The sequence below is a fragment of the Canis lupus genome, chromosome 4 (assembly GCF_011100685.1).
Source record: "Canis lupus familiaris isolate Mischka breed German Shepherd chromosome 4, alternate assembly UU_Cfam_GSD_1.0, whole genome shotgun sequence".
Classification (NCBI taxonomy): Eukaryota; Metazoa; Chordata; class Mammalia; order Carnivora; family Canidae; genus Canis; species Canis lupus.
In genome coordinates this window covers 87,817,328-87,827,470 of record NC_049225.1, presented here as the reverse complement: position 1 = coordinate 87,827,470, position 10,143 = coordinate 87,817,328, and the positions used below count along the sequence as shown (strand labels likewise).

Genomic DNA, 10,143 nt, shown 5'->3' with positions numbered 1-10,143 from the left:
CCTCGACTGCCCCCAGCGTCTGCGCGCGTCTCTCTTATCTCACAGTCCTGCCGTCAATAGCAGTTAGCTGTGTGTTGGCTTCCTCCCCCAGGAGACTATGATCTTCTAAGAAAAGGAGCCACGTCCTTTTCATCTTTGCATTTCCAGTGCCTGACAGAGAACCTGCTGCTAAATAACTGTTTATAGAATTAATCAATATGGGAGCTGATTTCAGGAGGCCCCCAGAGGGGCTCTATTTTGGAGGCCGTCTCAGAGACCCCCTAGCACCAGTGACAAGCAATGCTGCCGTTGAATATGCTCACGTTGAGGCCTTGGAACTGTCCCCGTGTTCTGTTTCTCCTTCCACACTTGGGATAGATGAACATTATTAGGTGATCTTTTTTTTTTTTAAATATTATTTGAAGATGTAACCTCTTGTAGAACTTTCTATGTCTGATTATTGCTCCAATCCACATGAGAGAGTCTTTTTAAGCCTTATTCTTAGAGAGGGTTTAACGCAGCAACAGTAGGCCCAGCGACGAGTTATTGCAATGGAGGAAGCAAGTGCTTATTCAGTACATTCAACAACTAAACATAACTACACTCAGTATGATTAAGGCTACCAGTTTTCCACGGGGGATGCAACTGCCAAGACTCTCAAGACCCTTCCTGGAATTTGCAGTCCCTTCCTTCACGCCTGTGTCTGTGCTCGTGGGGAGGTCGTGACTGTGGACGACAGGAGTCAAAGGAAAACAATCCTCTGCTTAGAACTGCAGAGAACCACCCCCAGTCCCATGGGGACGTAAGAACCTGGTCTTGGGAGATATGGAATTCAAAATAGTGAATTCAATGTGTAAAAACTCTCTCTCTCTCTCTTTTTTTTTTTTTTTTTGCTTGCTTAAATTCAATTAATCAACATATGGTGTATTATTAGTTTCAGAGATTCATCAGTCTTGCATGTGACTCCCAGGGCTCATCCCATCAGGCGTCCTCCTTGATGCCCGTCACCCAGTGACCCTGCCCCCCACCCCTCTCCCCTCCAGCGACCCTCAGTTTGTTCCCTGTGATTAAGAGTCTCTGATGGTTTGTCTCCCTCTCCCGTTTCATCCTGTTTTATTTTGCCCTCCCTTCCCCTACGCTCCTCTGTTTTGTTTCTTAAATTCCACATATGACCATACAAGAATTGTCTTTCTCTGATGGATGTATTTTGCTCAGCATCATACCCCCTAGTTCCATTCACATTGTTGCAAATGGCAAGATTTCGTTTTTTTTTTTTTTTTTTGTTTTTTTTTTGATGGCTAATTCAGTGCATAGAATCTCTCTCTTATCTATTTCCTCAAGGAATGGACAAAATATAATAAACACCAGGAAAAAAGTAATTGACTGGAAAGAAAGACCCAAAGAAAGAAAGAGGTACAGCTTCATACCATTGCCATGAAAGTGGCGTAGGGTACCAAGAAGGGAAACAGAAGATTCCAGCATGGTTTTGCTCAGTCTCTAAAAATGCTCATCAAGCTTCCCAACTCAGTGATGGGGACTGAAGGGGTAAGTCCAGGGAAAAGATGAAAAAAAAGTGGCAGCAGCCGAGTCCTCAGGTTACCAGCCCAGAGCCGACCAGTGAGCAAAGGATGCACGGGCTTTCTGGTTTTCCGGGGGTCACCCCCAACCTGGGGCTGAGCCAAGCCCTGCAGGAAGCTCCAGGAACGTTGCTCCATCCAGCACCGGGTGCGGCCGACGTTGGCACAGAATCCTGGTTGAGCGAGAACATCTCAGGCAGGAGAGCGGAGCCCAGGTGCTGGGTGATTTATGATTTTATTATTTTCGGCTTTAGTCCTCTTCCTCAACAAATGCTTTGTAATGAGCATATGCCTTTAAACGATAAAAGTAACCAAATCACAATCATTTAAGAAAAACAAAGAAGCCCATAAAAGAATAACAAAAAACAAAACCTCAATCTTGAGAAATCCCTTTCTGGCTTTTCCTTGGGTCCCTGAGGGAAGGAACCCCAGTTGGCCAGTCCACGCTCTCCCGTGGGCCCGTGGCCGCAGCTGATGAGCCGTGAGCCCGCCCAGCTGGTTGGAAAGGCTCCAGAGGAGGGCTACCCAGGTTGGGTTTTTTGAGGACGAGCGTATTTGGGAAAGGAGCCGGATTTTCCAGCGTCCCAGCGGTGTCTGCCCTTTCCTCAGCCAGCTGGAACTGGAGTGACAAATCCTCACACGGTTCCTTAGGACACCTGACCCCCCACGCCCTGCCCGGGGGCCTTGGCCCCACGCACCCTCACATCACCTTCCCGCCTGTGAGGCCTGAATACTGCAGGCTCAGGTCCTTGGGTGCGGGGCTCCAGCGACAGGAGCCCGTCCACAGGAGACCGTGCTCATGGGACCGTGGCACACGGGATGATGCGGGCATCACATCCTCGCTGGCAGGGTTTATATGCTTTGCATTTCTCCCCCCCACCCCCCAATTTGCAAAATGGACACGTGCTGTGTATAGGTCAGGACTATTATGATTTGCAACAGAATAAGAAATCCTTCAGGGGATTTTTAAATACTTATTCCCCCCCTCCCCCTCCCCCCGCCGCCCCCACGCACAAGGACACAGTAATTGAATTAATTCCTCCGTAGAAGGGATTGCTTAAGCGAGGACAACTAGCTGGGAAGGAAACACAGAACAAATAAAAGGAAATAACTCCTTGGCGCAGCTTGTGGTCGCCAAAGGAATTTGCTGTCACAGAAGGTCAGAGGGTCGAATGCAGTCGTTGGGTGACCTGAGAGGCAAGCCAAAGGAGGCGGCTTGGGGGGGCGCAGGGGGCCCCGGTTCTCAGCTGGCACCGGGGATGCCACGGGGCCCAGAGGAGTTTCAGCCCCAGCTGGTGACAGGAGCGTCCTCCCGGCCTTGACTCGGATCTTCGGCCCAAGGCCTGGCCGAGAAGTGGCTCAGGAAGACTGAGGCTACGTTGGTTTTCACGTGCCGGGGACCCTGGGCCTGCTGCAGGGCTCCCGCGGGAGGTGGGGGTGATGGGGGGGAGGAGGGTCCTCCCGAATGGGCTCGGACCTCTGCTGACCTCAGGGCAGCGGGCCGTGCTGGCATCAGGGCCGGGCAGGAGGGAAGGGCTCGCCGCCCTCCCGGCAAACAGCCACCTAAGAAAATAATTCTAGGACAACCAATGAGCGCCGTGACACCTGCGGGTTGAGAGCACCCGGGACCCTGGATGCAATGCCTGTGGCTCGGGGGGCTCAGGATGTGTTTCCCCAAGCTTCCCTAAACTAAGAATCATCCTTACAAACCTGTCAGAAAGGGGTGCCGAGCCAGCTCAGCCAGGAGACGATGCAACCCTCCATCTCAGGGCCTTGGGGTGAAGGCCCACGTGGGGTGTGGAGCCTACTCTAAAAAAAATAAAATAAAAAATTAATTAATTAATTAATTAATTAATTAATTTAAAATTAAAAATTAAAAAAAAAAGTTTGCAGGAAAGACAGAGTCTTTGATTCCAACACAGGCCTACGGAATGAGAAGGTCCAGGGCAGAGCCGGGAATCTGCGCACAGAGGGCCCCCAACTTAGGATGGTTTGATTTCACAATTTTCCAACTTTACGATGGTGTGGAATTCATACGCGACTGGTAGAAACTGTCCTTCGGACTTTGAATTGGGATCTTTCCCCAAGTCGTCTCTGGAGAGGCTGGCCAGTGGGGAGGCTCCCCGCCAGCCCGGCCACCACAGGGGGCGGCGACTGTTACGGTGACAGGCCCCGGAACGCAGGCAGCCTCTCCGTGCATCCCCCCAGGACAGGGGCCGATCCGTCCCGGGGGATAGTCCGATGGTTCTGCTCAACTGCAGGCTCATGGAAATAGTCTCTAGCAGCACATTTATGATGATCAGTAGGTTCGGTGTATTAAACGCATTTTTAATTTAGGATATTTTCGACTTGCTACGGTTTATCAGGCTGTAACCCTGTCGTAAGAGCAGGAAGGTCTGTCCTCAGCAAGGACCCTGGGAGATGTCACCCCAGAGCCTTTCTGGAAGCCTGGCTCGGGGTGGGGGGGGGCTTGTCAGGTGAAGTGGGAAGCAGGTTCCCCCAGGATAAAGAGGTCCCCCTCGGATGTCTGTGCGCACGAGTTGTCCAGGGCTGCGTTCATCTTTTTGTTTTTTTTTTTTAAGATTTTATTTATTTATCCATGAGAGACACAGAGAGGCAGAGACCCAGGCAGAGGGAGAAGCAGGCTCCGTGCAGGGAGCCTGACAGGGGACTCGATCCCGGGACCCCGGGGTCACGTCCTGGGTCGAAGGCGGCGCTAAACCGCTGAGCCCCCCGGGCCGGCCCAGGGCTGCGGTCAAAGGCAGACCTGCTGCGGCGGCGCTGGCGGGCCCGGGATTCCGTTGCTAAGCAGGCCCCGTTATGCCAAAGCGGGTGGCCTGCTGACCTGTCCGTGTCTTCGTAATCAAGTACCAACAATCTGGACACGAGGTCCTTGGTGGTCCCAGCTCTCGGCCTCTCCAGCCAGTCCCCTGCCCTGCGCACCCCGTATTCCGTTCTGACGAACTCCCCTGTGTTTGTCTACACCCACTGGCCCCTACGTTCCCTTCTACTCACCCTCTGCCTCTCTGTGCGACCAGCCTCTGGTTCCATATTTGGGTTCCTAGGCACCCCTTGGGCCCCCACTTAACCTGCATTTCTTTTGAGAAACATCTCCCGATGCCCCAAAACCTGGGTTAGGGACCCACGCTGAGTATCTGGCTGCACCTTTTACTCTCCCCCCATGGCGAATTGGTGATTGCATGTTTGCTCGTCGCGCTGACCCGGAGCCGTGCGATCTGGGTCTCTGTTCCCAGGACACGCAGCCGGACTGCAAGGAAGCACTTCAGCAATAGAGGTTCAGGAGGTGAATTAAATCGAAGGTCCACACCAAACAGATGGGAAAGGATTTGCAAAGCTCTGAGACTTGAATGTTGCGCAAGATGTTTTTGGGGCCCAAGGAGGAGTTCGGTGTGAGCGAGGCTCGTAAATCACAGGGAACAGCACGTGCAGAGACAGCAGGACGCGAGCACCCCTCGAGGCCTCTGGGCGGCTCTGGAGGCAGAAGCGACTGTCTGAGCACCGGGATCTTGGGCTTAACTTTCCTTCAGTCATGAAACCTTTGAGAGGCTAATGAGAGCTATAGATCCTACCCCCGAAAAAAATCCTCCTGCAAATGAAAACACTAGGAACATTTTGAAACAATTTTGATGAGTGTGGAGGCCTAGAGCCTAAGGACCCCAGGGTCAGAACTTTGCCTTAAAGGAGACCCTGTAGGGAGAGTAACGTTGGCAGAAGAGGAGCTGGGAGTGGGGTTGGATGAGGGAGTGGGGGGCGGGGGGCGGCTGTTTTTTAAATAAAGATAAGGGAACACACCATTCTTTAGGTCTTGTCTGTGGCAGCCTGGGTGCTACGAGGACAGTTGAATAATTGCAACAGAGATCGTACAGCCTGGAAAGCTCAAAACGGTCCTAACCGGCGTTTTATGGAAAGTACTCACTGATCAGGGGGGGTGGCTCTGCATATGTTCTGGTTTGGTGGGTTTTCTACACGTACAGTCTGCAGTTGGTGTCCTTTTATTTAAAAAAAAAAGAATTTTAGGGACGCCCAGGTGGCTCAGCAGTTGAGCATCTGCCTTCAGCCCAGGGCGTGACCCCGGGGTCCTGGGATCGAGTCCCCCATCGGGCTCCCTGCACGGAGCCTGCTTCTCCCTCTGCCTGGGTCTCTGCCTCTCTCTCTGCATCTCTCATGAATAAATAAATAAAATCTTTTTTTTTTTAAAGAATTTTATGCACTTTAAATTGTCTTTCCTTTTCCAGGTTAAAGAAATAAATTAAAAACCAAAACAACAACAAAACCCAGGAACGCCTAGTGCCAAATAGCGGCCTGGTCATTAAAATTTTTTTGAATCAGAAATTTAAAATTATGTAAATATCTTCAGTGGATGACTTCCAGTTGGATCCAGCCTCTCCCCACGTGCTCCTTAAGGAGGTGGGTGGCAGCATGGGGATGTGCAGCGGTGAGCCGCCTCCACCAACGTGCCCAGGTTATTTAACCACTGGGCACCTCTGTTTCCCTTTTATAGCAAAAAGGAGCAGATGCCCATTTTGCACAGAGTTGCCGTGAAGAGCAAGCGACAGCGCGCCGGCGGGGGGATAGTTCCCACGAGCGGTTCCCGTCGTGTAGCCCACGACGCTGGTGTGGAAAGCGGTCAGCGGGCGCTGGTGTCCGGTAGAGTCTGTTCCCAGCCCAGGTTTACTCCGTTGACATCTATGTGAAAACGGCTCCAGTAACTGCCCACTTCGGCCCCGGGGACCGGATACCGCCACAGCCCAGGGGGTGGACTGTACTCCGTTCTGGCGGAAAGCCCGTCCACTGGTTGGATCAATGAAGGATGGCGTTGAGAGCCTTTTATGAGCATCAGAAGAGGGAAATGCCCTTTAGTGACTTAAACAAGAATCCCATCGTCCTACCTTTATAAATGCAAGGCCTGTAATGGGGGGATGGTGGGAACATGAGCAACTCTGAGCAAGATTGTATTGGGGTGAGAAACAAATCAGGCAAAGGATCGTGAACTTCCAAGTCTTCCATTAAAAGGAGAAAAGACTTCCTTAAAGAGGTGAGGCAGGGATGCTTGGCCGAGGAGGAAGTGGCCCATTGTCACTTCCCAGCACCCTGCCGGGCCTCCCTCTGCACCCTGGTCAGTCCTACCCGGTTTTGTTCCCAGCAGACATGTTTGAAGAACCCCTCGTAACAGTGCTTACCGTGTAGACGGGGCTACGATGACCTCCTCAGTCCTTCCCAGGGACCTTTTGTTTTCTGCCTCCTGGTAATCTCTCCCCTTGGCTGTTGAAACAATTTGTGCATGTGCTCACTTTTCCTCCTTTTTGGTTCTCATAGATTCTTTATCCAAGGTTCCCAAGCATGGAAACACACTGACTCTTTTTAGACAATTTTTTGTTTGTTTGTTTGAAACTTTTTTTGGGGGGAGGGGCATTTCATATTGATTTCTCTCTTTTTTCTTTTTTTTTTCTCTTGTGGTAAGAGCAGACACCATGAGCTCTACCCTCCCCGTAAGTGGCAAGTCTCCGTACAGTCCTGAGAACCAAGCGGACTACATAGTCTCTTCATCCCGTGTAACCGACACTTTCGTGAACAGCAACCCCCTCCCTATTCCGTCTCCTTGCTGGAGGGCCTTTTGAATTTACGACACCGATAGACTGAGAAGACCCATGGGATGATTTTAGGACAGGGGTTAGAGGAGAGAGAGAAAATGTAAGAGGGGAATTGATCTACTTTCTAAAAGACACACCCCCTCCCTGTCACGAATACATTGCATCCAACTGGGGGAAATGAGAAGCTTTCGAACTTAAGAGTCACAAGAAAATATAGAAGCTACCAGAATCACGGCGACAAGAAAGGTCCTGAATCGCAAAATACAAACCGAGATGGAAACGACTGAAGAATGAAAAAGGTTCCATGGGAACCCAAGGATGGAGCTTCAGTCTGGAAGTCCGCTGTCTCTGGGACTCCCGTTGCCCGCCACCGTGGTGTTCTTGGGAACCTTCTAGATCATTCTTCTCCATCACAAAAAAGGTGTGGACCAGCCCGGCTTCCTCTCTAATTAAAGAGAAAAGGGTGGTCACATCCGGCACCTGCCCAACACGGTGCGTGGGCTGGAGCTACCTGTCTCCCCTGCTTTTCCCACTAGAAAGAAAAGAGAACCGTGGAAGAGGAAGGCAAAATTTTGTCCTTCTGTAAACAAGTTGATTTCTTTCTTCACCTTCGAAAAGAAGATTTGTGAGACTTGATGAGTACATCTCTGTAAAGTGCTTTGATACTTTGAGAAGAAAAAAATGATCCATGAATGGACTTAATCTAGCCTGAATGATCTGAAATAAAGCCGTAGTAGTTTGGGATTAAAATCTTTCGTTTTTCTGTGAAGACCTGCTTTTTACATTTATTTATTTATTTATTTATTTATTTATTTATTTATTTATTTTTACTTATGATTTTATTTATTGGACAGAGAGAGAGAGAGGGAGGGAGCACAAACAAGGGGAGTGGCAGGCAGAGGCAGAGGGAGAAGCAAACTCCCCGCTGAGCAGGGAGCCTGATGTGGGGCTCGATCCCAGGACCCTGAGATCATGACTGAGCCCAAGGCAGACGCTTCACCAGCCACCCAGGAGCCCAGAACACCTGGCTTTTAGAAAGTTTGAGTGAACCACCACCTGCACAGTAAGGTTCACTCTGGAAAATATTTAAATTTCTCTTAAGTTTTACTTTAAACTAAACTCTTCAGAGAACAGATGCAGTAACGAGTCCAGCTCAGGGCACAAACACAATGGATAAGCGTGTGTTCCTTCCATGACATTTTGTTCTTTGGGAGTTATTGTCATCATACGAAAACCCTGACGTGGTTTGAGTTAGATTAAGAGATATTAAGAAAAAAAAAAAAAAAAACGAGCAGCAATCACTTTCATGTTCCGCCTGGAAGGACAACATCTGAGGGGTTGTATGAGGCCCACGGTCCAACGTGTCTTGGATACGACAGAGGAGTGAATCGTAGCACAAACAAGCGAAAAAAAAAAAAAGGGGAGGAGGGATAATGCCATATGATTACCTAATTTTTATTTTCATCTTGTCCCCCCAGATTTTACTTTCATGGATTTTCATAAAAGGGCCTCAGGTTATTTATTGTCTCCTTTTTTTGTTGTTTATTTTCATCAAAACCCAAGACGAAAGGGAGATACATGATCTCTCTTTCCTTCCTTCTTCCTTTTTCCATCTCTGCCCTTAACCTCAACCTCCCTGCATCCTCCACGAGCCTCATTTTAAATGTGGATGAACCACAAACACTCTGTGGGAGGGAGACCCAAGCCCTCCGGAAGGAATTTTGCCCGTCAGCGTCTGCGTAGACCGGTGTTCTGCTGAGGTTTACGGTGACGTGGGGTGCGCTGCGGAACCCACAGGCAGGCGGGCAGGAGTGACCCTTGGGCCCTGACACCGTGACCTCGTCCCCGTGGGGAGTCGCCCAGGACGGAGGACAGTGATGAGGCAATGGGATTGGACAGAGTGACACAAGGAAAGGGAAGGGGGAGAGAGGCTCTTGCTTGGAGCCGCAGGCTGTCGCTAGCCGTCCCTAGCCGTCCCTAGCCGTCCCTAGCCGTCCCTAGCCGTCCCTAGCTGTCACTAGCGGCCTTAGCCGCCCCTGCTGCTTCTCACTGGATATCATGATATCCGCTCTGAGCGCTGCTCGCGTGTCGCCCGTGTAGCCGCGGCCTCCTGGGAGTGTGAAGTGATTTTGCTCTCAGCTGCGGCATCGCACAGACGTCCCACCCTCTGGTCTGATGACAGTGCACAGTCTCTGCAGGGCAGGTTACGTACAGAAGCCCCTTTCTCCTCCGTGCGGTGGATGAACACCGATTTTTTTTCCGATTTATGACTGAGCTTTTCCTGGAGAGCTGGTCACTTTTGTTTGGCATGTGTCTATTTTTTTTCTGCTGCTAATCTTTTAGGGACTTTTTATATGTCCTTGCTCATTTCCTGCAGCTGCGCATGATGTGTCAACTATCTCAACAAGCCAGGGCCGTCTTCCCCTCAGTCAAGAAGAAAAGGAAGGAAGGGAAGGAAGGGGTCGGGTCTTCCTCCAACAGAATTCCATTTCTCTTTCATTTTTCCCTCTCCCTCTTCAGCGTGGATCTTCAGGAACAGACCCGGGTTATCTAAATGAATCTCAGTTTCATTCATTCATAAATTTCTTCATGGAGCCCCTGGTGGTTGTGTCATGATGAGCAAGATCGATTCTGAAAGTCGGAGTGCATTCTAGAAGGCAGGCCTCTTGTGAAATAAAAATTGGAAGATGTCGGGAAGGGATGGATTGGTGTGGACCAGGAGGAAGAAAGAAAGATAGAAAGCAGAGGTGAAAGGAAGGAAGGAACAGGGAAGGAGAATAAAACGGGAAAGAAAAGGACACGTTTCTGAAAAACAAGAACAAAAGAAAGATTAATTCGGAACCGAGGGTGTGCGGATGAGTCTATCCGGTCCCTGGAGACCAAGCCCGTCGCTTATTGTTAGTCTCTATCCGCCAAGAATTCTCAAGGAAGAGCAGAAATAAGATTTAAAACTTTGCAGACGCATGTTTGTCTTT

The 10,143-nt window shown here is 50.1% G+C and overlaps 1 long non-coding RNA gene across 1 annotated transcript; it reads right to left on the bottom strand.

Moving 5' to 3' along the window:
- Positions 1-1,256: 1,256 nt before the first annotated feature.
- On the bottom strand, positions 1,257-6,871 carry LOC111095746. The gene is made up of 3 exons (XR_005357676.1): positions 6,758-6,871; positions 3,267-3,365; positions 1,257-1,848 (listed from the first exon to the last, which is right to left on the bottom strand). It is a non-coding gene; the product is annotated as an uncharacterized LOC111095746 (long non-coding RNA).
- Between the last annotated feature and the right edge of the window lie 3,272 nt (positions 6,872-10,143).